Here is a 27154-nt window from a genome sequence, read left to right on the forward strand (position 1 = left end):
CTGGACCGGGGGAGCAGGTAAGGGGTATTGCTGGACCGGGGGAACAGGGAAGATGGACAAGGGGAGCAGGGAAGAGGTGCTACTGGACTGGGGGAGCAGGGAAGAGGTGCTACTGGACTAGGGGAGCAAGGAAGAGGGACAGGGGGAGCAGGGAAGAGGTGCTACTGGGCTGGGGGAGCAATGAAGAGGGACAGGGGGAGCAGGGAAGAGGTGCTACTGGACTGGGAGAGCAGGAAAGAGGTGCTGCTGGACTGGGAGAGCAAGGAAGAGTGACCGGGGGAGCAGGGAAGAGGTGCTACTGGACTGGGGGAGCAGGGAAGAGGTGCTGCTGGACCGAGGGAGAAGGGAAGAGGTGCTTCTGGACCGGGAGAGCAAGGAAGAGGGACAGGGGGAGCAGGGAAGAGGTGCTACTGGGCCAGGGGAGCAATGAAGAGGGACAGGGGGAGCAGGGAAGAGGTGCTGCTGGACCGGGGAAGCAGGGAAGAGTGACAGGGGGAACAGGGAAGAGGTGCTGTTGGACCAGGGGAGCATGGAAGAGGTGCTGCTGGACCAAGGGAGCGGGGAAGAGGTGCTTCTGGACCAGGACAGCAAGGAAGAGGGACAGGGGGAGCAGGGAAGAGATGCTACTGGGCCGGGGGAACAATGAAGAGTGACAGGGGGAGCAGGGAAGAGGTGCTACTGGGCCAGGGGAGCAACGAAGAGGGACAGGGGGAGCAGGGAAGAGGTGCTGCTGGACCGGGGGAGCAGGGAAGAGGTGCTTCTGGACCGGGAGAACAAGGAAGAGGGACAGGGGGAGAAGGGAAGAAGTGCTAATGGGCCAGGGGAGCAATGAAGAGGGACAGGGAAGCAGGAAGAGGTGCTGCTGGACCGGGGGAGCAGGGAAGAGTGGCAGGGGGAACAGGGAAGAGGTGCTGCTGGACCAGGGGAGCATGGAAGAGGTGCTTGTGGACCGAGGGAGCAGGGAAGAGGTGCTGCTGGACAGGGAAATGGAGGAGGAAGGTATGCTATTACTGCACAGGGAAGTGGGGTGGGGAGGGAAATGCTGCTGGTAAGAAAAGGTCTGGGGCTGAAAGGGAACAGATGGGAGAAGGGGACTGGGGGTGCTAAAAGTGGGTTTGGAGCTGGAGCTGGGGCGGAAAATAGGGGACATGTGAGAGAAGGAGACTTTACTAGCACCCGTTAATGTAACGGGCTTAAACACTAGTGATATAATATTTAGACACTTGAGAAAGGCAGGTGTTGGCGAAACATGGACTGTGTTGAGTCTTGTCTTTGAAGAAGATTGTTGTTGGAGACATTTCTTCCTGACAACTTTTTCTTCTGGAAGCTCTAACTCCTAAGCCACACTCTCCTATCCCAAGTTATCTGGATTGTGATGTAGATAGTAACCAGATGACAGCAATATTCAACAATATTGCTGTCATCTGATTACTGGCACCATACCTAGATATTTATTGCTGATATCTGGATCCCTGGATGGTGCTAAATATTAAGGTATAAGTTTAAACACTGTGGCCGGCATTTAAAAGATCAGCCTGGGTTCAATTAATGTCAGTTTGATTCAAAACAGCTGTGAGCTGTAAAAAGAAGTTTGGAACAAAACCGGACATTAATAACAAAATTCTATTTTGGCAGGAGCTCTCTATCTGAAGCAGTTGGATGAAACATAGTGCTATGTTGGATTACAGCTTATTGTATTGAGTGAAAGGATGAGATTGGAACTGTAACAAAATAATGTCAATTTAAGATAAGTGCATGAGTGCCTTAAGTTTATGGCAGAAGAATTTTACATAGGGTTACCATATGTCTCCAGAAAAAGGAGGACGGATTTAGACATTCGGGTTTTACTTCCATTGAAAGCAATGGAAGTAGGACAGATTTCTTTAAGGAAATTACGGATTAGTTTGGAAATACACTTCTCCCTCCGTATTCATGGTTTCAGCATTTGCGGTTTCGATTATTCACGGTTTTTAGCTTGCTGGCTCCTCCCCCCAAATTGCATCAGCTTGCAGAGAGAAATCGCTGATTCCAAGCGTTTACAGAGAAAATTGCTGATTTCCGGCGCTTTCTTCACTGTGTTTTGCCTCTCCTTCAGGAACAGGCCAGGTCTCCCACTGTGTTATTCGCGGTTTCACCACATTCACAATGGTTTTTAATAGAAAACAGCGAATAACATATGAAAAAGTTATTCGCGGTTTTTCTGTATTTGTAGTTCTGTTAATCCCCTATCACAGTGAATACGTAGGGAGAAGTTTTAATAAGTCAGTCTTTGCACTTGTGGTTCAATCGCTTATTTAGAATGTGCTAAAGGATTGTTGGAAAGATTACAAACTGTGCAGAATAAAGTGATAAGGGTAATTTTTTCCATTTCTAAATATGTTAGAATTACACCATACTGTATTTCATTAAATTACATTGGTTGCCAGTAAATGCAAGGATTTATTTTAAGCTTTGTATCATGATTTTTACAGTCATATTTTATATGATCAGGTGCATATAATTTAGTGAAAATGATTTCATTACTAGCAGGAAGACCAGGTTATATTGTACAGAAGCAATTCTATCTTCAATTTCCCTCAAACACAATTAGATCATTTGTTCAATGGAAGGCATCCTTCTTTTATCAGGTTCCTTTAACTTAACATAAGAACATAAGAATAGCCTTAGTCCAGCCCAGTAGCCCGTTTTCACGGTGGCCAATCCAAGTCACTAGTACCTGGCCAAAACCCAAAGAGTAGCAACATTCCATGCTATCGATCCAGGGCAAGCAGTGGCTTCCCCCATGTCTTTCTCAATAACAGACTATGAACTTTTCCTCCAGGAACTTGCCAATACCTTTCTTAAAACCAGCTACGCTATCCGCTCTTACCACAACCTCTGGCAATGCGTTCCAGAACCTAACTATTCTCTGAGTGAAAAATTTTTTCCTCCTATTGGTTTTAAAGGTATTTCCCTGTAACTTCATTGAGTGACTCCTATTCTTTGTAATTTTTAACGGAGTGAAAAATCGATCTACTTGTACCCGTTCAACTCCTCTCAGGATTTTGTAGACTTCAATCATACCTCCCCTCAGCCATTTCTTTTCCAAGCTGAAGAGCCCTAACCATTTTAGTCTTTCCTATTTTAATAAGCTCAGTAGGTCAACATATTGTTTTTATCTTGAAATTTATCATCTCCTACTGTTAATGGGCTATTTGAATATTTGTCATTGCGTTCCCAGTAATTGTAATATATTATTATCCGACATGAACTTGTAAGGGATTTGGCGGAATATAAGAATATAATTCTATGATACTATAGAGAAGTCACTTTCATTTTTGCCAGATCTCAAAAAATGAGAAAGATGTGAGTTTATTCCCATTGTGTAATTGATAAAACTCTGAGCTAAATGCTGATAAGGGCTGATTCATCAAGATATATTCCCATAGACTCATGAGAACATAAAGAGTTAACCTACTGGGTCAGATCAAAGGTCCATTTAGCCCAGTATCCTGTTTCAAATGTGACCAATTGATGTCACAAATACCTGACAGAATCCACAAATGTAGCAAAACTGAATGGGAGAGAAGTCCTTTGTGAACCAGATACTTAGATGTGGCAGACATTTTACATTCAAGTGTTCAATTTTAGAGTAGAAATCAATGTAAAAAAAAAATAAAAATCCCTAACTATATATAGCTCCAGGATGATTTTACTATACATTTTCAGACTTGGGTTTGTTCTATTGTTTAAACTTGGCTCCACTCCAGTGGTATTATCTGAGCAAATAAATAGGACGTTTCAGTGGCAGCCATCAAAATCTGAGTTCTATTATACTCCAAGCCATAATTATATACCATTTAAATATATACTCATTATATCTATTATATTTAATTTAATCTTCCATTAGACTGAATAATTTCCTGACCAACCTCACTAAACTTAACTAAATGGCCTATTTGTTTCTGAATTTGGAAGTATTTCTTTTTTAAAGGGATGCATTTAAGAGGCAGGTTAAATAATAATTCTCACTAGCAATATTAGCTCTGTTTGCTTTGTTAAGGGCTCTGCTACGGCGAGTAAGCATCGGAGCATTGTCACTAGTATTAGTTAACGCATACCTACTCATGCCATGAAGAAGCTCCCGTGAATGTGGGAGTGAAACGGAGATCTTCCGTCGCTGGTTGTGAGGCCGGGTATAAAATTACACCTGAGCTAAGTACTTCATTTTAATACTATGGCTCTGATAAGGGCTTATATTTGAGATATTGAAATATAAGCAATAAAATTTACATAATTTTATTTTAAAAAACCTTAAATCAAGTAGCTCTCAACAGAGATATTTTGGACTGATGATAGCCTGCATGTAGGCTAGTGAGCCTGGACTTAGTTCAAGTGGCTGCCAGCTGCGAGCACTTGAGATCCATAGTCTCTAAGAGATAGCTATTGAGATTAATTAGTTCTGGCATCAGCCTTCATTTAGGTATTTTTGGTGTGTTTCACATTAATTAGATAGGGTTGAAGTGAATATTAGCAGAATGGCATACAATCACATAACCCAGCAGAATGTGGATCATGCTTTGGCAAACTCCATTCAGGGTTTTTCTTTTAGGCAGATTGGGGACATGAGCATACAAAATTTTGCCTCTCTTAACTCTACTGCCCCCTGGATGTGAGGCAGGAGAGAACAATCTTCTGCTTCTTACTCTAGAGCTCCTGCTCACCCAGACAGTCTGCAGTGAATAGGACCTGAAAGGATGAAGATAGTGGACAGAGCAAAGCAAAGAAGGGCACTGCAGAGAACAGCAGAACTGCTACATTGCCCGGTTCCAGGAAGGAGACATTTTGGCAGGGGTAGAGAAGAACTTAATTTTGGAAGGGACCTAGCATTTTCTTTCCCCACCCATGCTGCCACCATCGCCATTGCCACAATATACCTTTGCTAGTGGGGATGGTCAAACACTGCCAGCTGAAAAGATTTGCCGCTGGAGACTCACCTGTGCTGCCTGATTAGTATTGAAGCCAGCAGGTGCTCTAGCCTGTGTTTTATAGGTAGGTGGGTATACATATAGGCGGAGTCTAGACAGAGGATCAGCAGAATTGCACTTCTGCATGTAACTTATAGAATACAATTTAAACAACACTGTAAGTTATGCATCTGTCTCTGGCGCTTTAGTCTGTTAGTGGAGATGGCAGTTGCCTCCCGGGAATGCTGTATTTTTTTCTGTTAGTTTTGGTTGTAATTTTATTTGCTTTTTACTCTTTCTTCTTTACAGTTTCTTTGCCTATTTTATTAATACTTATATTCCTTATCTTGGCTTGTATACTGCCCAGTGCATTTACTCATTAGGCAGTATAGGAAAAAAACCCAAACATATACTTATGCCAGTGCTATGGCAGACATAGTGCGTGCACCTAACTTATAGACACATTTTCACTGTTAGGCTAGTATTCCTAAAGAAAAGTAAGAACCAATGTTCCTTTTTAGAATAAGCTCTTAAATGGCTCCCCTCTGGGCACCAATTTATGGGCACCCGCTTATAGAATTGCCCCCTAAAGAGAATGAATGGGGATAGTGGAATATGAACTCTGTTTTCCTCAGCTTTCACACCATTGCTTTAAGCAGTAGGTTACTCCTTTTATCTGCTGGGAAGCATAGTAATACTGTTCAAGGGCCTGGAGGTACGGTCTTCCCAAAGTATTGTTGTCGACTGTATCGATTTGCCCGATAGGGATGATCCAGTTCTGGATTTACCTCATTGCATGCAAGGACTTGCTATCTTGTTTTTCTAAAAGAATGCAATGGGGTAATCAGAACTACAAGTCCCTGCATGCAATGATGTAAACCCCCAAACTGGATCAACCCTACCAGGTGAATCTGGATCCAGTTGGTAACCCTATTCCAAAGGTAGGGTTGATGCTCTTTGCGTTCTGGGAATTAGTGTTGTTTTCATATTTCAAATTTACTTGAGGATTTTTTTTTCCCATTGTTTTGTGTTACTTCACAATGTGCCTGGTGATGTAGAGAGTTTGTGTCACTGTTACTATGGTGACAAAAGAATTTCAGAAATTGTCTGTGTGGTGAGCAGTAAGGGGAAACACCAGTTCAAGCCAGTCAGCTATTTTGAAGATTACCTTCAGGTAATATGGTATGACTTTCTTTTAATTTATAAATTTTGTGGTCCATATTCAAAGGAATTTAGCTGGTGAACTTTGGGACTTTATATATTGTTTATTGAAAGCTTCTATATCGCCACTAATGACTGGGGAATCAGTTCAGAGTGGTTTACATGAGCTTTTGTAATGGTGTTACAATGCATGTGATTCTGTGATGGTGGTATAATACAGTTAGCATGTTTCTTTGATGGTTTCGAGACAGATCAATGGAGTTTTTTTTGACCGAGTGTACAATATAGAATACTCTCCACCCAACATATATACATATATACACATATACTATATATGCACCATATGTATACCCTATCTCCACTCTATAGGTACATTAAATTCATCCAATGTATATGCTCATCTTGAGCATCTAAACCTTAGTACAAACATCCTATGTAAATACACTCTTGCGCGCATAATGCATGTCGTGTTCTGTTGTCATCCAAAATGTAAACATATCCAGATATTTCTACTTATCTGCATATTCCGGGTGTCTTTACTGTTTCCCCTATCATGGCCCTGGTGCAGGGCCAGTTTTAGACATGCTGGGGGGGCTGAGTTTTGGGTTCATGGGAATGGGTGTTAAGATAATTCCTCCTCCTGATTTGGGGAAAAGGCCAGTTTTTAGGCGATAGTTGAGCTATTGTGTTGTTTTTCCTATGGTTATTGGGGTGGCTGCTTTGATCAGGTAAGGTGGGCAGATGTTGAGATTGCAATATGCTTTGGAGTATTTTCTGAGAAGCCGTTTTGCGTCTTTGGATTTAATGTCTTCAGAATCATTTCAAGATCTGCATACTGGTATTTCCATAGGTGGTTTTGATGCGGTGGATCTAGCTCAGGGGTAGGGAACTCCGGTCCTCGAGAGCCGTATACCAGTCGGGTTTTCCCCAATGAATATGCATTGAAAGCAGTGCATGCAAATAGATCTCATACATATTCATTGAGGAAATCCTGAAAACCCGACTAGAATACGGCTCTCGAGGACCGGAGTTCCCTACTCCTGATCTAGCTGGTTTGGTGGGGGGTGGGGGGGTGGAGTAGCTGGTCTCATGTGGATTGAATCTTTGTTTTAAAATAGTTAGCTAGCTCTGAAGCTGTTGAAATTGAGGGGATGTTGCCATTTGTGATCTTGTTCATCTAATATTGAGAACAGTTTGTTGATTTTTAGATTTTCTTCTTTGCTGATTTGTTTAGAGTAGTACTCTTTCTTCTTTCATATCAGTAGTGATTTACATTCTAGGATTTTCTGGTACCACTTAGTCTTGTTTTCTGGGAAAGGATGTTTATGCCAGTAGTGGTTGGCTTGTCGGCAAGCTCTTTTTAGGAAATGGAGACTTGTATACTGCCTTTTTGTTGCCTTGGCATTTCAAAGCTGACATTCAAAGCAGTGGGCACTGGAGGATTAAGTGACTTGTCCAAGGTCACAAGGAGCAGCACTGGGATTTGATCTCACAACCTCTGGGTGAAGAGGCAGCAGCTCAATCAGTGAGCCACAGCCCTTCCTCTTTTTAGGGACATAATTGACACAATTGCTGAGTCAAACAACTTCTCTGATAATCTTTGGATTCTTTTTCTGCATTTGAGTGGGACTAGTTTGTTTAGGATTTGTTCACTGATTGTTTTCCAGTGGTCCAGGAGGTCTTGATCAGGGATGGGGAGGGATAGTAATGAGTCATCTATTTCATTCTGGTATGATTCAGGGGCTACTTTGTTTCTATAATAAGAGGGGGTTGAGTTGGTGAATTCTAGGAGTAGATGGTCTGATCAAAGTACTTTGGATAGGGAATTAAATTCTAGGTAGTTAGTGCTTTTTTTCTGAAATGGAGGAAGCGAGTAGATCTAAATGATGGCCCTTTTCGTGTGTGGATTGTTGAAACGAGATTTTGAGGTTAAGGAATTTAAGGGTTTGAGAGTTTGAGGTTGAATGTAGGTGGAGGCTGAGGTCTCCTATGAAGAGTTGTATTGTACCGTGGTTCTTGAGATGATGTCTGAGAACTGTGATTTAGCTTCTAGACACTTTCCAGCAGGGATGTAGAATAGTATGCAGCAGATAGGGCACTGGGAAGAGTCTCAGTTTATTTCTAGTAGTTCTAGTGAGGTGAGAACTGTAGATCCCATGATTTTGATGTGAAAAAATGATTTGGCAGTATCGCCATACTGTGACCAGTTCTGGATAGGTGGGTGATTTTGTAATCTATTGGGCAGAGTAGTTCTAATCTGGGATCATTTTGCATTGGTATTACATTACATTACATTAGTGATTTTTATTCCGCTTGTACCTTGCGGTTCAAAGCGGATTACATAAGAAGAGAACTGGACATTTCCAGGAGGGTACATGACATTGGAGAATACAGATTGAGGGTATAGACTTAATAACAGAATGAGGGTAAAGACTTAATTACTTTGGAAGATAAATCAGGTTACATTACATTACTTAGCAAGTAGTCTGTTTCCATACGTTGGTAGATAGTCGGTTTCGGTAGGATAATTTAGGTTTCAGGTAGCTTTCTTTGCCTTTCGTTTTTTTTGTTTTGTTTTGTTTTTTTATTGGTTGATTGAGGGTATGGTGCCAGGGAGTGAGCAGGGCCTGGTCGGAGTAAGTGGGGAGGAGGAGAGGGAGATTAGGTAGATTGTTTATACTTTTTGAACAGCAGTGTTTTGATTTCTTGGGGAAGAGGAGAGGGAGATTAGGTAGATTGTATATACTTTTTGAACAGCAGTGTTTTGATTTCTTTACGGAATGCTTTGAGGTCAGATGTTGTGGTTAACAATCTGGTGATGGAGGGTTCGAGTTTTGCTGCATGCGTTGCTAGGAGGTTATCATAAAGCTTTTTGCGATGAGTGCCTTTGAGTGGTGGGTATGAGAATGGTGTCAGTGTTCTTCTTGTTCTGGGTGGAAGGTTACGGTTTAGACGATCATTTAGATAGGCAGGTGCAGTACCGTTAATTACTTTGAAGAGTAGACAGTATAGTTTGAATTGAATTCTGGCTCGAATCGGTAGCCAATGTGAGTCTAGGTAGGCATTGGTGATATGGTCAAATTTTCCGAGGGAGTAGATTAGTCTGAGAGCTGTGTTCTGAACGGTCTGTAGTTTTTTGATCATGTTTGTGGGGCATGGTAGATATAGGATATTGCAGTAGTCCACAAGACCTAGTACCAGGGATTGTACAATGATCCTATAGTGTTCTTTGTCGAAGAATTTCCTTATTTTTCTTAAGTTGCGCATTGTGAAGAATGCTTTTTGGGTAGTTTTGTTGATTTGAGTCTGCATAGTGCAGCATCTGTCTATCAGCACTCCCAGGATTTTGAGTGAGGTCTGGATTGGGTATTTGGTTGCTTTAATTTCTAGGTCTGTTATGGATGGGTTTTTGTCCGTTTCAAGCATTAGGGATTTGGTTTTGTCCGAGTTTAGTTTCAGTTTGTGGTTTGTCATCCATTTTTCTTCTTCATCCAGTATTATTTCCAGGTGTCCTGTTGAGGTGTGGTCTTGGGTTTCGAAGGGGAGGAGAATAGTTATGTCATCTGCGTAGCAGAATGATGTTACATTTAGGTTGTCTAAAGTGGTATCAAGGGAGGAGATGAAGAGATTGAATAGAATGGGCGATAGTGGAGACCCCTGCGGGACTCCGCATGGATTTGACCATGGGTTAGATTTCGTATCGTTTGTCTTAACTCTGTACGTTCTTGTTTTAAGGAATCCTTGGAACCAGTTGTAAACCACCCCTGAGATCCCTATTGCATCAAGTATCTGGAGTAGTATGGTATGATCAACTAGGTCGAAGGTGGCGGAAAGATAATTAGGATCCTGTGTCCTTTACTGAGGTATTGTCGGGCTATGTCTAGTAGTGTTGCTAGTAGTGTTTCCGTGCTGTGGTGAGATCTAAATCCTGATTGAGAGGAGTGAAGTATATTATGGTCATCTAGGTAGTTGGTGAGGTATTGAGCCACAAGTCTTTCAATCAGTTTGACATATAATGGGATCGAAGCGATAGGTCTATAGTTGGTAGGAGTGTCTATAGGACCTTTTTGGTCTTTCAGTAGGGGTGTGATTATAATCTCTCCAAGATCTTGTGGGAATTGGCCTTCTATGAGAGTGCTTTGTATCCATTGCATGAGGCTGGTTTTGAATTTAGGGGAAGCGTTTGTAAGCAGATACGATGGGCAGTAGTTCAAGTCGCATGAGGTGTGGCTGTATTTTTTGTATAGTCGGTTCAAATCAGGCCATTGTAGATTTGGGAAGTTGGTCCATGTTCTGTCTGCAGATATGGCTTCTTCCGTTGTGGGGGTTGTTATTATCTCGTCGAGTTTGGTAGTTGAGTTGTTGAAGGTAGTTCTGATTGTGATGATCTTGTGTTTGAAATGGTCTGCTAGTTGGGAAGCTGTTGGTGGTTTATTGCCTTGAGTGGCAAGGAATGGGTTTGTGTCCGTAAGTTTTTTTACTAAGTTGAAGAGTGTTTTTGAGTCGGAGGTGTTTGTGCCAATTAGTTTAGTGTAGTATGTTTTGCGCTTTTCCTTAAGTTTGATGTTATATAGTTTGATTTGGGTTCTCCAAGCGGATTTGGTTTGATCATTTTTCTTTTTTCTCCAAGATCTTTCAAGTTGTCTGCAATGCCTTTTTAGTAGGAGAAGTTCGGAGTCGAACCACTTGTCTGAGGATCTGCAGGTTCTGTGTTTGGTTTTTTCTAGGGCTAGCTCGTTCAAGATTGTTTCACTTAGGGTGCGCCAGTGATTTACGAAGTCTGTAGGGTCAGTGGGGATGATTACAGGGTCCACTTTATCCCAGAATGTGGCAGGTTCAATTTTCTATCTAGATTTGATGGTTGTTTTTTGTGGCTTGGATTTTATGTTATTTTGAGGCCAGTTGATGGTGAAAGTGTATTTGTGGTGGTCTGACCAAAGAGAGGGATGCCAGGTACCATTGGTAATGTGAATATTTGGGGTTTGGAGGTTATGAGACGTGAATGCTGCTATATCAAGTTGGTGGCCTTTTTCATGCGTGGGTTCAGGAATGAGGATCTGGTAGGATAGGGCGTCGAGGTATGAGAATATATCGTCTACTTGTTTGGATGTGTGGTCCTCGAGGTGGAGATTGATGTCTCCTAGGAGCAAATTGTATGAGGAGGTTATAGAGTTCTGGAATAAGAATTCTTCGAGTTCAAGTTTTGAGGTGTTCCATTTTCCTGGAGTGATGTGTAGCATAGCAGACAGTTCAAGGTGCCTGTGAGTGTGTTGTCGGAGAGTTGGCATGCAAGAAGGTCTAAGTGAGGGGTTGAGTGTTTGTGTAGAACTTTTAGGTTAAGATTGTTTTTTACTAGAATAGCTAGTCCTCCCCTTGTTTGTTTTCTCGACAAACCAGCTCTAATTTGTACCCTTTGGGGCAGAATTCGGTTATACATGGGTCCGAGTTGGATGTTAGCCAGGTTTCGGCTAGGAAGAGACAGCTTAGTTGTTCTTTAATCAGCCAGTCTTTGATTAGATTTGCTTTTGGGCTAATTGATCTTATGTTCATGTAGGCACAGGCTAACGAGGTATATTTTGTGTTGGAATTAAGGTTGCAATTAAGGTAGAGGATATTTTTTGGTGGTGTTTGTTGTTTTTGAGTAGTAGTCTTGTGCTTTGGTGGAGGTCTTTTTCCCCAGACGGTGGGAATGTGGTCTTGGCTGGTCAGTGGGCAGGATGTTAGGGTTCTTGTGGTGTGGATTTTTCTGGGTGGTTGTGGTTGTCTGTAGGTTGCTATCAGAATTGGGATGGGTGATAGGTGATATCCTGTGGTTTGCCAGTTGGAAATGAGTAGTGAGAGTATTAAGAGGGCAAGTATGATTTTGTATGTGCGATTTTCCTTTTTGTTTGTGGAGTGGAAGATTATTTGGTTCAGGTATCTCTCTGGTTTGAGCTGTGGCAATGGTGTTGGTGATTTCGAGAAGATTTTTTTTTTTTAAATAATATTCTGTCACGGAAGAGGAGGAGAGAGTTTCTATTAGCTCACCTCTCTGGTGAAGGTAATTGCCTTTGTTTCAGTTAGGAATAGAAAGTCGGGTTGTAATTCATCGAGCAGATCTTTTATAATTTCAGTCATGTTGACCACTGATCTCGCCTTAGCATATCCACATGGGATTGAGGTGAGTACGACTTCATTAGTGCAAGTGGTTGGGATTCTTATTAGTTTGTCCGGGTTTGGTTTGGTGATGCGATTGTGGCATGGTTTTCAGTGTCTGGGGGGTACAACCAGTGTTGGGATTACCCAGTTCATGAGTTTGGTGCAGTTTATCATAGAGTGACTCCATGACTGAATTGTGTGTTCTGAGAGGTTATTTGATTTACTGTTGGGAGAGGCTTTGGTTCGTCTGGTGCTGATCAGGCAGAGAATTGTTTTGAGATACCAACTCATTTTGCTTCTCTGGAAGATGGCCCTGACTCTCTCCATTCCTCTGATGCTTTTTTGGGCCATTTCAGTCATTTTAAGGCTTTAACAGGCAGCTCCTAGTGAATGAGGGGCTCCCACAACATTCTGTTTACTTAAAAATATTCTAATAACAGTGCACATGATGGCATAGTATGTTACTGACAAATTCAACACAATTTACATTAAAACATCTTAATAGCACAGGGTGTAAACTGAGGTGAAATATATAAACATAAATACCCTAATTCTATATATGGCATGCACCCAATTTGTGCTCGCAAGTTAATTGATAAATTAACACATTAGTGCCAATAATTGGGTGCCAATAATTGGGTGCTAATTGAAAAGTACATGCACATCTTTAATGATGGGATCCACACATAAATTTTATATGTGGCTCCAAAAAGGGGGCATAGCCCTGGAAGAGGCATGACTGGATCAAGGGCATTCTTGGAACTTACACCGGATTTTGGTGCAAAGGACATATGAGTCCTGACAATAGGTGATATCCTTGTACTCACAAGTTGATTACAGAGGGATGAAATTAACATTCTTCAGCTCCACCTCCTTCTCTAGTGCTATTGTGCCCCCTTCAGTTTTTTCCTTCTGCAAGCAAGTTGAGAAGGTATGATTCTGATCTGCTCTGATATTCTTTTTTTTTTTTTTTGGGGGGGGGTATCTAAATTCAAGGCTTTTTGGTGCTGGAAAGGTCTCCAGTCACCCCAGGGCAGCTCTGCCTGGGAGAGGACATAGACTCTGGGTCAGATGATTGCAGCTGACAAGGCAACCCTCAGGGTTCTTGTCTGGCTGGCCTTCATTGGATCTTGTAGAGCCCAGGATCCAGTTCTCTTGAAGCTAGTTTGCATCCTGATTTATTAGGTGCTTGAGCGCAGGCTGTTTGGACCCGGTTTCAGTCCAACAGGGCTTAACGGGTACTGACTGCGTAAATTACTCCCAAAGCAGATTCTTGAGGACTGAGGTCTCGGTTGGGCTTTGGACTGACTGGAAACCAAAGATCTCAGCATGTGAACTGGTTTGCCAAGCAAGAGGCAGAGTTTTCTCCATTTCCAGCTTCTGTAACAGCTGCAGCAGGTTAACCCAGCACAGACAGTGAGTACTGACTATTGAAGACTATGGGAAAATTGGGGGGGGAGGGGGTGATTTTGCTATTTTTAAGTGTTTCTGGGGCTGCATCTAGGGTAACACACTGATATACACTAAAGATGGTGAGTGAGACCCACTGGAACAACTCCAAAATAACTAAAAGATCCCACTATCAAAGCATAAGGTATAAAGTATAAGAAGGGGAGGAAAAGGATCTCAGAAACCTGCTTGGAAACGGAATAAACCTCAGCCAAGTCTGACATTGTTCCACGTTTCATGCATTGATCCTGAACACCCCCCCCCCCCCTTCCTTTTATTCTTTTTCTTTATATTTCTTTCATCCCTGCTCCTTGTGACCCTGGGCAAGTCACTTAATCCCCCATTGCCCCAGGTACATTAGATAGAGTGTGAGCCTGCCAGGACAGATAGGGTATAATGCTTGAGTACCTGAATGTAAACCATTTAGACCAGGGGTGCCCAATACGTCGATCGTGATCAACCGGTAGATCGAGAAGGCAACATGAGTCGATCGCGGAGCCCATATCGTGACAGACTCGTGTTGCCGTCCCGATCTACCAGCCGATCAGCCTTCCTCTCCCGGACGTCTGTTTTTTGTCATTTGGGGGGAGAGGGGGGGTGGTGGCGGCGGCAGCAGCCTGAAAAAGAAATCATCCTGGCTGGGGTCGGTGTCATGCTCCGGAGCTTCTACAGCCTTCCTATCTGGCCCTCTCTCTTCTGCTTGCATCCGGCCACATCCCCTGCTCCGCAGCTCTCTTAAGCAACTCAGCAGCAGCAATCGACACAAGCTTCTGAGGTCGGGGCCTACCCTCTGCAAGTCCCGCTTGTTTCAACTTCCTTTTTCTACAAAAGCAGGACTCGCAGAGGGAAGGCCTCGATGTCGGCAGCCTGTCTTGATCACTGTTGCTGACGAGTTGCTGAAGAGGACCGCAGGGCAGGGTGTGTGGCTGGGTGCAGGTGGAAGGGAGAGGGCCAGATGCAGGACTCGTGGGTGAGGGAGGAGAACGAGAGAGAGAAAGAGAGAGGGGAGGGAAACAAAAGGAAATATTTCATACCGGGCTAGGCCGGAGTGGAGGGAGGGTGGAAAAATTCTGGCTACAAGAAAAGGGCGGAAAGCTGAAAATGGAGATAGTGACACAAAGAAGAGAAAGGGTAAGCAGGACCTACTGAATAAGGATAGAGATACAGAGGGGACATGAAGATGAAGTGAAATAGAGACATAGAAGTAATGCTGAAAAAAGGGGGGGGGAGATAAAGACATTGAAAGAGCAAATGGTGAACATGGGGTAAAGACAAGGACAGAGACAAATGAAGATTCTGAAAAAGTGGTGAGATAGGGATTTAGGTGAGATGGACACAAAAAAGGGTGATGCTGGAAAATAGGTGGAATGGTAATTCTGACAGACACAGAAGGGAAATGCTGGATCAAGGAGAGATGGGGCTCAGGCTGGATGGGAGAAATGCCTGGTTGGCCTGGAACTTCCTCTCCTACGTCAGAATTGACGTCTGGGAGCGGAATACTGGTCAGCACAACGCTTCTGCAGGGAGAGCTTGGGGCGGCGGTGGCTTGGGGGCTGTTCCCTGATGGCGGCGGCGGCAGCAAACAGAGTGGCTTGGGGGTAGGGTAGGGAGAAAGAAAGAAAGGGGGCAGGCAGGGAGACAGAAAGAAGGGGGAACAGGGAGACAGAAAGAAAGGGAAGCAAGGAAACAGAAGAAAAACTTGGGGGAGAGAATGAGGTCTGGAGGAGAGGAAACATACAGGAGGCTGAAAGAAGGGAAGAAAGATTGGGTGCACAGTCAGAAGATGAAAGTGCAACCAGAGACTCATGAAATCACCAAACAACAAAGGTAGGAAAAATGATTTTATTTTCAATTTAGTGATCAAAATGTGTCCGTTTTGAGAATTTATATCTGCTGTCTATATTTTGCACTATGGCTCCCTTTTACACAATAGCGTTTTTTAGTGCAGGGAGCCTATGAGCATTGAGAGCAGCGCGGGGCACTCGGCGCAACTCCCTGTGCTAAAAACTGCTAGTGTGATTCAGTAAAAAGGGAGGGAGTATATTTGTCTATTTTTGTATGGTTGTTACTGAGGTGACATTGCATAGAGTCATCTGCCGTGACCTCTTCGAAAAAACCCCGGAATATGAATGATAATTAATATTTTCTCTGCCTTTCAGTGTGCTTTGTGGATTATTTTTTTTTTTAATTTAATTATTGGTAGATCATTTTGACTTGGTCATTTTAAAAGTAGCTCGCAAGCCCAAAAAGTGTGGGCACCCCTGATTTAGACTATAAGTGGTATAGAACTGCTTAAATAAATAAATAATAAATAAATAATGATTTTTATAAAATCTTCTCCATTACATCTTCTTTAAAACCATATTCATTTGAAATACTGTTTAATATATTTCCAAATTAACTTATCTAAAATGTTGCAGGCACCCATAGCCCGACAGGACCCGTTTCACCAAATTTTCTGGGTTTCTCAAGGGTTCACATAGGCTGCAAAAAACAACAACAAAAGTGACCAATGGTGTTCAGTCTCCTTTTTATTGTGATTGACTCGACACAACAAGGGGCCTGTCTCAGGAGTCTACAGTAAAACATGTGAAAAATAATTTATATATATATATATATATATTTATATATACATACATATATCTCAACTTCCTCATAAAAACCCGAAAAAACAGATAAAACATTTAAGAAAACAAATATCATATGTAGTCAATAATATACACAATGCTCACACTTGAATAAAATTTTTTTAATGAAAGTAGTATATATATTGTGCATCAATAAAAATTGATTTTATATGTTTTTAGTTTTTTATAATCTAAGTGCGTGTGTGTACACATACACATACATATACACACTTAAATTATAAAAAACTAAAAACAATTAAAATCAATTTTTATTGATGCACAAAAAACCTATATATAAATTATATATAAAATACTTTGCTAAAAACTGATCAAAACCAAATATAAGTAAGAAAACTTGAATAAAATTTTTGTAATGAAAGTAGTATGTATAAGGACTCTTATACAGTATATTATCATACCTTGTAGTTCACATAGCCTGCTGCATAATAATTCAGCAGCACTCATTGCCCTAAGACACTTCCAGACAGTTGACCTCAGAACTCTTCAGGGTCTACTTGGAATAATTTTTGTGATTCCAGGCATTTTTTTCAGTAGGCCGGAGGATTCTCCGCCCATAGAATGGAGCAGGGTTCCAGACAAAGGTATGGTAACTGTAGATCAGGGATCTCAAAGTCCCTCCTTGAGGGCCACAATCCAGTTGGGTTTTCAGGATTTCCCCAATGAATATGCATTGGAAGCAGTGCATGCACATAGATCTCATGCATATTCAATGGGGAAATCCTGAAAACCCGACTGGATTGTGGCCCTCAAGGAGGGACTTTGAGACGCCTGCTCTAGATGTACCCAGTCGTCTGGACCATGCTCCACTGCGGCCTCCAATAAATCCCAATAATGCCAGGACTATAGCCAAACTCCCACAAATAGGAGGAAGTCTAACGGAGTTCTAGGAGGTGTGTGCGCATATCAGCTCGGACTGCTGGTGCTGTACATAATCTGAGACAGATACCAGCTCATTTCAGCTACCTCTTGGTGGATCGTTTCTTTGATTCATCGATTGGATGGCCAGAAAACGTGGACAGAGTTTGAGCAATGGTGGACAGGCTGCTATCCATTTGAGCCATAGAACCTGTTCTGCCCACAGAATCAGGCTTGGGCAGATACTCTATATACTGAATAAATAAATAAAAACCCCAAGTAGCTGTGAGTAAAAGTTTGTTATGCTATAGCTCCAACTGGGTAAGGAGCATGTTGTAATGGGTTCCATTTGAACTGATAGTCCAAAAGAAACAGAAGAAAACAGAAGGCATTTCTTCCTGTTTTACTAGGCAAATTTAGGCTTTAACAAGGCTCCAGCAGAAATGCACATTTTTCTGCTTATACACTGTGAGGTACTGGAGGGAACAGATTTCTGTGAGTTATCAAGGAGGAATCAAGACCTGTCACAAAGAAAAGCTTTCTGTAAGAAGGTTTCTGCCAACTTCTATAGACATATTTGTATCTGCAGTGGAAAGTGCACTGAGAGCTAAAGAAAATAATTCAACCATGAAATGAATTTTAGCAGTGACTGTCAGAATTTGCCTATATGCTATAGAGAATTTTTAGGTTTAGCATAGAAATTTCTCTGTTGTGCTTGCCCCTTTTTCCTCAGAAGCAGAACGATTTACCGCCCACAGAGAATGTGATTTTCTTTGCAAAGCACGCCTCTGATTTCAAATTACTTTGTAGAAATCACAGTGACTCACAGCTCAGCTTACTGATGAAAACTCCTTGCTGGCCTGGTGCCTCATGGCAGTGTGGCTTATTGTAGTGTGGAGGGACAAGGGGTAATGCAGAGGCAATACTCACACCCTTTAGGGCAGGGACACATCTAGCGCCCTGAAGAACATCGAAAGCTTCATTCCTGCTGTGGAGCCTCAACATTCATGCTAGAAAACAGTTATGCTACAGATCGGGCATTGCTGGCTAGGTAGTGGCTGCCACATCAAAGGAGGAACAGAACATATACTTGTTGAAGTCAGAACTGAGAAACTGCTGCAATTTTAATCTTATCTAATCAGTAATGTTATATTCTGCTATTCTTCAATTCAGATTCAAAGCAGATTACAAGAAAACCCCTATATAAAGGAGAGCACATATACTTACATTTAAAAATACCTAAATCCGATGGCAAAATAACATGAGTAAATGTATCATATGCTAAGAGCAACTGTAACTGTCTCCCATGCTGCCTATGCAGAGCGAAGTTGAGATAGTTTCCTCTGCCCCGGGAGCCATCTTGGTGGGGGCGACGGCACCCATCTTCTCTCCGCCCCCCCTCCCACTACTGTGCATGCACACCCCTTCCCTTCCCACATGCCTCTTTAATGTTCCTGGCGCGAGCAGCTACCCCAATCTGCTGTTCGCGCCAGTGTTCCTGGACCCACGCCAAGGTAGTGACATCAGAGGAACAGCTGACGCTGGTGCGAGCAGCAAGTTGGGGTTGCTGTTCGTGCCGGGAACGTTAAAGAGGTACCGGGGAAGAGAAGGGGGCACGCACATAGTAGGAGGGGCAGGGAAGGAGCAGATGGTGGTGGTAGGGCGGAGAAGAGGGTGGGGAGGGGTGCCACCGCGCTGGACGCCTCTCACCCTCATTATGCCACTGCTATATGCGATAGTTTGCATCATTTTGGAAGCATACTACAGTGTATATATTGTTTTCTGGATGGAAGCAAGAGGGACTTTATAGTGCAATGACGGTCCCTCATTACAACCAGTATTAGTACATTTGATGGTACTACTGCACTTTTTGGTTGGTGACTGAGCACTTTATGGCATTTTCACAGTACCTGAAAAGCACTCTTGCACTTTATTAGGACATTTTATAATTGTATTTCTTTATTTAATTCAAGCATAAATTTAAACTTGTGGAGATAGTTTTTTTTATTATTAATGATATCCAAGTCACATTCCATTTTGGAATGGATTGAAACATGCTATGATAGAATGATGCACTTAGGCTTTAAGAAATAAGAGTGCTGATTATAACAAGTTATGGAACCATATTGGGCGTATGTTAATAGTTGATTGCTTAGTAACCCTTTAAGATCGGCCCGGGCCCCCCTTTAAGAGAAGGAGAGCCGGGGCACGAGGCGGACTGCGGCGGCGTCTCTAGAGGGAGTTTTCTTCTTTTTCTCTTGCAGGTTTTAGCCGGAGAGGGAGGAAGCCGGACAGAGGGGAGGAGGACACAAAGGCAGGCAGATCGGGGTCGCGGCGAGAGTTAGCTCCGCCCACCCCCGCGCGTCACAGGTTGCATCGGCCCGGGCTCCCCTTTAAGAGGAAGGGAGCCAACGGCGCCCAGCCGTTCGGCGCCTTCGCGAAGGAGCCTTGAGAAGGAGCCCAGGCAGCCCAGCAACAAACCTAACTTTAACTTTAACAAAAAAATAAAAAATAAAAAAAAATAAAAAAAAATTGTTTCTTCTCACTATTTTCTTCTTTCTCTAACTTTTCGGCTTCTCATTCTTCTCTCTCTCTCTCAACCCCTTCAGCTTCTCATTCTTCTCTCTCTCTCTCTACTCTTTCAGCTAGCTGCAAGCCGAAAGCCACTCTCAACCACCGAGGGACCGTAGGAGCAAGGAGAAAGAAATGGAGGCTACAGGAACCCAGCAGAGCTACCCAGTTTACTGCGTCGAGTGTCATATGTATGACTACCTCCCCTCCGGGAGGCGGGCATACATATGCGGTCGGTGTCAGGAACTGGAAAGCCTGAGGATGGAGGTCGGCAGACTGAGGGTCAAGGTCCAGGAACTGGAGGGACTGGAGGGACTGCGCAACACAGAGGAGACGAGCTGGTCAACCGAGGACACAGACGGAGCAGGCCTCATTGTGGACCAGGTGAGGGACCTCGAGAAATTCATCGAGGAGGCCTATAGGAAGGTGGAAGGACAGGACCAGCAGCTGCACAGACGGATGTCGGCAGACGAGACCCAGGATCCACAAGGCGACACCGGGGAAGGACCTAGCGGAGAAACCACACAAGAGGAGGAGACCGTGACTCACCGAGACCCCGAGGGTGAGACACCACACTACACCAAGGACACGGACCTGAGACAGAGGAGGTTGCTGAGGAAAGGGAAGTCTGCTATTGTGGTAGGAGACTCGATCTTGAGAGAGGTAGATAGTCACGTAGCTGGAGGAAGGGAGGACCGGCTAGTGACTTGTCTCCCAGGGGCCAAGACATGAGACGTCTCTGATAGGATCGAGAGGATCCTGGATGGAGCAGAGACAGAGGAGACAGCGGTGATAATCCACGTCGGAACGAATGATGTGAGCCGGAGGAACTTCAGCATGGCCATGCTGACTGACCAGTTCAGGGTCCTGGGACGAAAACTGAAGCGGAATACCCGGAGGGTAGCATTCTCAGAGATCCTACCTGTACCGAGAGCAGATGCAAAGAGGCAGGCAGACCTCCAGGCTGTGAATGCATGGTTGAGGAGATGGTGCCAGGAGGAGGGCTTCCACTTTGTGAGGAACTGGACGTCCTTCTGGGGAAAGAGTAAGCTCTACCGGCGGGATGGCCTGCACCTGAGCACAGAGGGAACTAGACTACTGGCTGCCAATGTGAGGAAGGAGATCGAGAGGGCTTTAAACTGAGGAGAGGGGGAAAGCCGACAGCTGATCTGATGTTGACGCTTCGGACAACAGTATCCAGAACAGATACTGAACGGGCTGACTGCAAGGAGAAAGTAGAGAGACCGGTGGATCTCATGATCAGACAGCGAGGGAAACAACAGGTAAAGGGAGCTTGCTGGGAGGAGGAGGAGACTGAGGGGCATGGAGACACAGGGGGACTGGATGGCAAGAAAGCGAAAGCTGAGGGCATTATAGGGGCTACACAAGGCGAGGGGGATCGAACAGAGGCCGGGGCCAAGGAGGGGGCAAGAAAACCCAGAGGAAAAGCGGGGAAGTGGAGTGGCGGAAATGTGGGGAAGCTGAAAGCTACAAGGGTAAAGGCGGAGGGCAAAGCAGAAGTACAGGGAACAGGAGAGGCGGCCCAGGTGAATGCAGAGATGAATGCAGAGGTGGAGGAAAAACGACGAGACCTGCGGTGCTTCTACACAAATGCAAGAAGCCTCAGGGCCAAGATGGGTGAACTAGAGGTCATGGCCAAGGGGGAAGACCTGGATATAATTGGAATTACAGAAACATGGTGGACTGAGGAGAATCAATGGGATGTGGCGCTGACGGGGTACAAGCTCTACAGGAGGGACAGGACCCACAAGAAGGGGGGAGGCATAGCACTATATATAAAGAACTCTATCGACTCAGTCGGGATGGATATGGCAAAGAAGGCAGAGGGGCTGGAATCGCTATGGGTCAAATTGCCGGGAAACAAGGGTGCAGACATAAAACTGGGGATGTACTATCGCCCACCTAGTATGCCAGAAGGAGTCGGACACGACTTGGAAGCTGAACTGAGACAGGAGTGCAGGACTGGAAGTGTAACAGTGATGGGGGACTTTAACTACCCGGGGATAGACTGGAGTACGGGTCACTCCAACTGCACTAGGGAAACAGGATTTGTAGAAGCTGTGAGGGACTGCTTCATGGAGCAACTGGTCAGGGAACCGACGCGAGGGAGTGCTACTCTTGACCTCATCCTGAACAGATTAGGGGGGCCTGCAAGCGGGGTAGAAGTGGGAGGACCACTAGGCAACAGTGACCACAATGCGATCAGATTCACATTAGAAAGGGGGACACCCATAGTAAGGAGGACCGCAACAACTGCGCTCAACTTCAAGAAAGGGAACTATGTTGCTATGAGGAAAATGGTGGGGAAGAAGCTCAGAAATATCTTTAGGATGGAGACTGTGGAAAGCGCCTGGACCCTATTCAGGGACACCCTGCAGGAAGCACAAAAAATGTACGTCCCCAATTTCAGGAAAGGCTGCAAGAACAAGCGGTCAAAGGACCCGATTTGGATCTCAGCAGAAGTAAAGAGGGCAATAAATGACAAAAAAGTATCCTTCCGGAGATGGAAAAAGGACCCAACGGAGGAAAATCACCAGGCGCACAGGAAATGCCAAAAAGAATGCCACCGAGAGGTTAGAAAAGCAAAAGGGAAATACGAAGAGGGGCTGGCCAGGGAGGCGAAAAACTTCAAGGCATTCTTCAGTTACATAAAGGGGAAACGACCAGCGAGAGAGGAGGTGGGGCCGTTGGACGATGGGGATAGGAAGGGAGTGATTAAGGAGGATAAAGAGGTAGCTGAGAGGTTGAACACGTTCTTCTCGTCGGTTTTCACGAGAGAAGACACATCTAATATACCGGACTCAGAGGAGCTCATGAGTGGGGAACAGGCTGAAAAATTGGAACACATAGAGGTAAGTAAGGAGGATGTCCTCAAACAGATAGACAGGTTAAAATGCGGCAAATCACCGGGTCCGGACGGGATCCACCCAAGGGTTCTGAAGGAACTAAGACAGGAAATAGCGGGCACAATCCAGCATGTTTGTAACCTATCCTTGAAAACTGGAGAGGTACCAAAGGACTGGAAGTTGGCGAATGTCACACCTATCTTCAAGAAGGGATCGAGGGGTGACCCCGGGAACTACAGGCCGGTGAGCCTGACTTCAATTATAGGGAAGATGGTGGAAGCTATGATCAAAGACGGCATTTGCGAGCACATTGAAAGAAATGGTCTACTGAGAACAATAGCCAATCCACTACTGAGAACAAGCCAGCACGGATTCTGGAAGGGAAGGTCGTGCTTAACGAACCTTCTGTACTTCTTTGAGGGAATAAGCAGTCGGGTGGACAATGGGGAACCCATCGACATCATTTACCTCGATTTTCAAAAGGCTTTCGACAAGGTGCCACATGAAAGGCTGCTTAGGAAGCTGTGGAACCACGGGGTGGGAGGAGATGTGCACAGATGGATCAAGCACTGGTTGTCGGGTAGACTGCAGAGGGTTGGAGTAAAGGGCCAATATTCTGACTGGCGGGGAGTCACAAGCGGTGTGCCACAGGGATCAGTGCTGGGGCCGTTACTCTTCAACATATTTATCAATGACCTGGAAAAAGAGGCAAAGTGCGAGGTCATAAAATTTGCAGATGATACCAAACTGTGCGGCAGAGTTAGGTCCAGGGAGGAGTGTGAGGACCTGCAAAGGGACCTGGAGAAGCTGGAGGACTGGGCAGACAAATGTCAAATGCGCTTCAATGTGGAAAAATGCAAGGTCATGCATATAGGGAAAAAGAACCCGTTGTTCAACTACAAAATGGGGGGGGCATTGTTGGGAGACAGCAGACTTGAGAGAGACTTGGGTGTGCTGGTGGATGCATCACTGAAGCCATCTGCACAGTGCGCAGCAGCCTCGAAAAAAGCCAACAGGATGCTGGGCATCATAAAGAGGGGCATCACAACCAGGACGCGGGAAGTCATCATGCCATTGTATCGAGCGATGGTGCGTCCGCATCTGGAATACTGCGTTCAGTATTGGTCGCCATACCTCAAGAAGGACATGGCGGTGCTTGAGAGAGTCCAAAGGAGAGCGACGAAACTGGTAAGAGGGCTGGAACACTGCCCATACGCCGAGAGGTTGGATAGGCTGGGGCTCTTCTCCCTGGAAAAAAGGAGGCTCAGGGGAGATATGATAGAGACCTTCAAGATCATGAGGGGCATAGAGAGGGTGGATAGGGACAGATTCTTCAGACTGAAGGGGACAACAGGTATGAGGGGGCACTCAGAGAAACTGAAGGGAGATAGGTTCAAAACAAATGCAAGGAAGTTTTTTTTCACCCAGAGGGTCGTGGACACTTGGAATGCGCTGCCGGAGGAAGTGGTCGGGCAGAGTACGGTACAGGGATTCAAACAGGGATTGGACGGATTCCTGAGGGATAAAGGGATCGTGGGATACTGAGAGAAGTATCCAGGAAATAAGTATAGAATCCCGACCAGGTCGTGCATGTGCAAAACCGGAGGGTTAGGACTTCGATGGGAAGATAGGACTTCAATGGGAAACCAGGGTGGCAAGGGGGCCCCTTCTGGTGATTCAGACAGGTGACCTGTTTGGGCCGCCGCGGGAGCGGACTGCTGGGCATGATGGACCTATGGTCTGACCCGGCGGAGGCACTGCTTATGTTCTTATGTTTTTATGTTCTAATGATATAGCACCCGAGGTTTACACCTCAGCACCTTTATAGCTGCAGAGGTTTACACCTCAGCAGCGCAGAAAACCTGGAACATCAGTCCACTGATAAACCAATCAATAAGAACTAATTCACTGTAAATTTCAACAGTACTTGTACTCCTTGGACTTGACTCCAATGGTAATGTTGTAAATAAAATGTCACTGAATTGCCATAGATGATATCAGCAAGATGGTACATAGCCAGCTCGACACAGCACTGCGCTTTGCTACAAGAGCGTCATTAGGAGCTGAAGCCGCTTCAGGTTTTCAATCCATATACATCTGAAATCCTTTTTGTTTTAGCATAACTGCAACAGCAGCGAGGGCTCAGAACTTCCGCTCCCACCCAGAAAGGCTTCAGTGGCTTCAGCTCCTGATGACACTCTTGTAGTGAAACACAGTGCCATGTCGAACTGGCTATGTACCATCTTGCCAATATCACCTATGGAAATTCAGTGACATTTTATTTACATTACCATTGGAGTCAAGTCCAAGGAGTACAACAAGTATTGTTGAAATTTACAGTGAACTGGTTCTTATTGATTGGTTTATCAGTGGACTGATATTCCAGGTTTTCTGTGCTGCTGAGGTGTGAACTAGAGCAGGGATTCCCAACCCTGCCCTGGAGGACCACCAGACCAGTCGGATTTTCAGGATAGCCCTAAAGAATATGCAAGAGAGAGATCTGCATATAATGGAGGTGCCAGGCATGCAAATCTGCTCCATGCATATTCATTAGGGCTATCCTGAAAATCCGACTGGCCTGGAGGTCCTCCAGGACAGGGTTGGAAACCACTGAACTAGAGAGTTGCACGGGGACAGAAATCCTACCCGTCCCCACCCGTCCCCATCAGGATCCTCTCCGTCCCCACCCATCCCCACAAGGAATACCCTCCATCCCCGCCCGTCCCCATAAAAAGCAGCAATTACTTCTGACAGGATCATCAATTCCACAGTTTCTTTTGTGTTTGCGCTGCTGTTTTGCTTATGGAATCTCTTTGGTGGAACCCTTTTTTTTAAAGTACTATATGGACTATCCCCTAAATACATAACAGACCTTTTCTCCTTCTCAGCCAACAGACACAAGAGAAGCTCACATTCGAACTTCGTTTCCCCCCCAGTTAAAGAATGTAAACTGAAAAAACACCATGAACACCTTCTCTCACAACAGGCAGTATTATGGGGTAAAGATCTAGAACAATTGCTTTCGCCCACTACTTATGAAGAATTCAGGAAGCGCCTAGAAACTCATCTGTTCCTGATATATCTAGATAGCTGACCCGTACATCTCTTTCCTCAATAACGGTTCTCTTGACCTATCAACCACTTGCTTTTACCTCTTTTAAGTTCAATCAATTTGTACCTTTCTTTTATTCTTTTGTAAACCGCATAGAACTTCACGGTACTGTGGTATATAAACTGTTATTATTATTATTTTTTTGTTTTCTGTTCAGGTAATTAACTTATAAACCCCTTCTTTCACTAAGGCTGATGTGTCCATTATATTCTATGGATGCATTAGCATTTAGCGCATGCTATATTGGCTAGCATGCCTTAGTATAAGAGGGAGTTTTAAGTTAATTACCTGAACAGAAAACAAAAAAAAGGGTTCCACCAGAGATTCCACTAGGAAAACAGCAGTGCAAACACAAAAGAAATTGTGGAATTGATGATCCTGATGAAATCTTTATTTGAATTCAAAAATAAAACACAATATGAAAATATAAAAACACAGTAAAAGATTTCATCAGGATCATCAATTCCACAGTTGTAGGAATGATGCTGCACACACAAGGCTCAGAGTGGGATGAGGCGACCTAAATGGATGGTCTCTCCTTCTTTTATTGAGAATCATAGTTCCATTAATTACTTAACTAATGCTCTACAAGGTTATAATGTCATAATGCATTTACAGTGAGGATTAGACCAAGGCAATAGCTTGTTTATCTATTTCATGTGATTCTCAAAGTTACTATCTCACGTGACATATGAATACATAATAACAGTTACAATAAAGTGATTCCCAATGTGTACATTTCTGATATGTCTCAAATCTTACTATGGCATGTGACAGTCCAAAGGTTATAATGCATTCTTCTTAAGCTCTCTTGATTAGCCTTGCTCAGGCAAAGTCTGATTGTTGCCCATATAAGGGATGCTTAAACAAGATAAGGAATAAGATAAGGGTAAACCTATGTCAGGTTAATAAGTGGCAAGAGTCAGGGAGGGGGGAATGCCTCAGCATTCTGTCTCAAGGTGAAAACCTTGTCCTTGCTTAGAATGAATACATGACAGGAGGGAGAGGGAATGAGAAACAGGGCCTCAGATCCAAACACAGGCCTAGATACACACACAGGCCTAGATCCGCACACAGGGCCTAGATCCGCACACAGGGCCTAGGTCAGTGTGCCGACCTGGCCTGTGTTCAGAACTGCCTGTGTGCTGACCCTGCCTGTGTTCTGATGCCCTGGATCAGAACTTATCAGATCTCCATCCCTACACACAGTTTCTTTTATGTTTAAGCTAATTACCTGATTGCCAGCTTCCGCATCCTCCTGCTTCTCTTAAGCAACTCCTCATGCCTGCAGTGCTCACTGCTGCTCCGTCCTCAGTTCAGGGTCTTAAAAAAAAAAAATTGCTTGGTTCCTTGTCTCCTGCCTCTTCGGATCACTCTCTTCTAGTTTGAGACGAATCTCACCAGTAT

The sequence above is a fragment of the Geotrypetes seraphini genome, chromosome 4, assembly GCF_902459505.1.
Source record: "Geotrypetes seraphini chromosome 4, aGeoSer1.1, whole genome shotgun sequence".
NCBI lineage: Eukaryota > Metazoa > Chordata > Amphibia > Gymnophiona > Dermophiidae > Geotrypetes > Geotrypetes seraphini.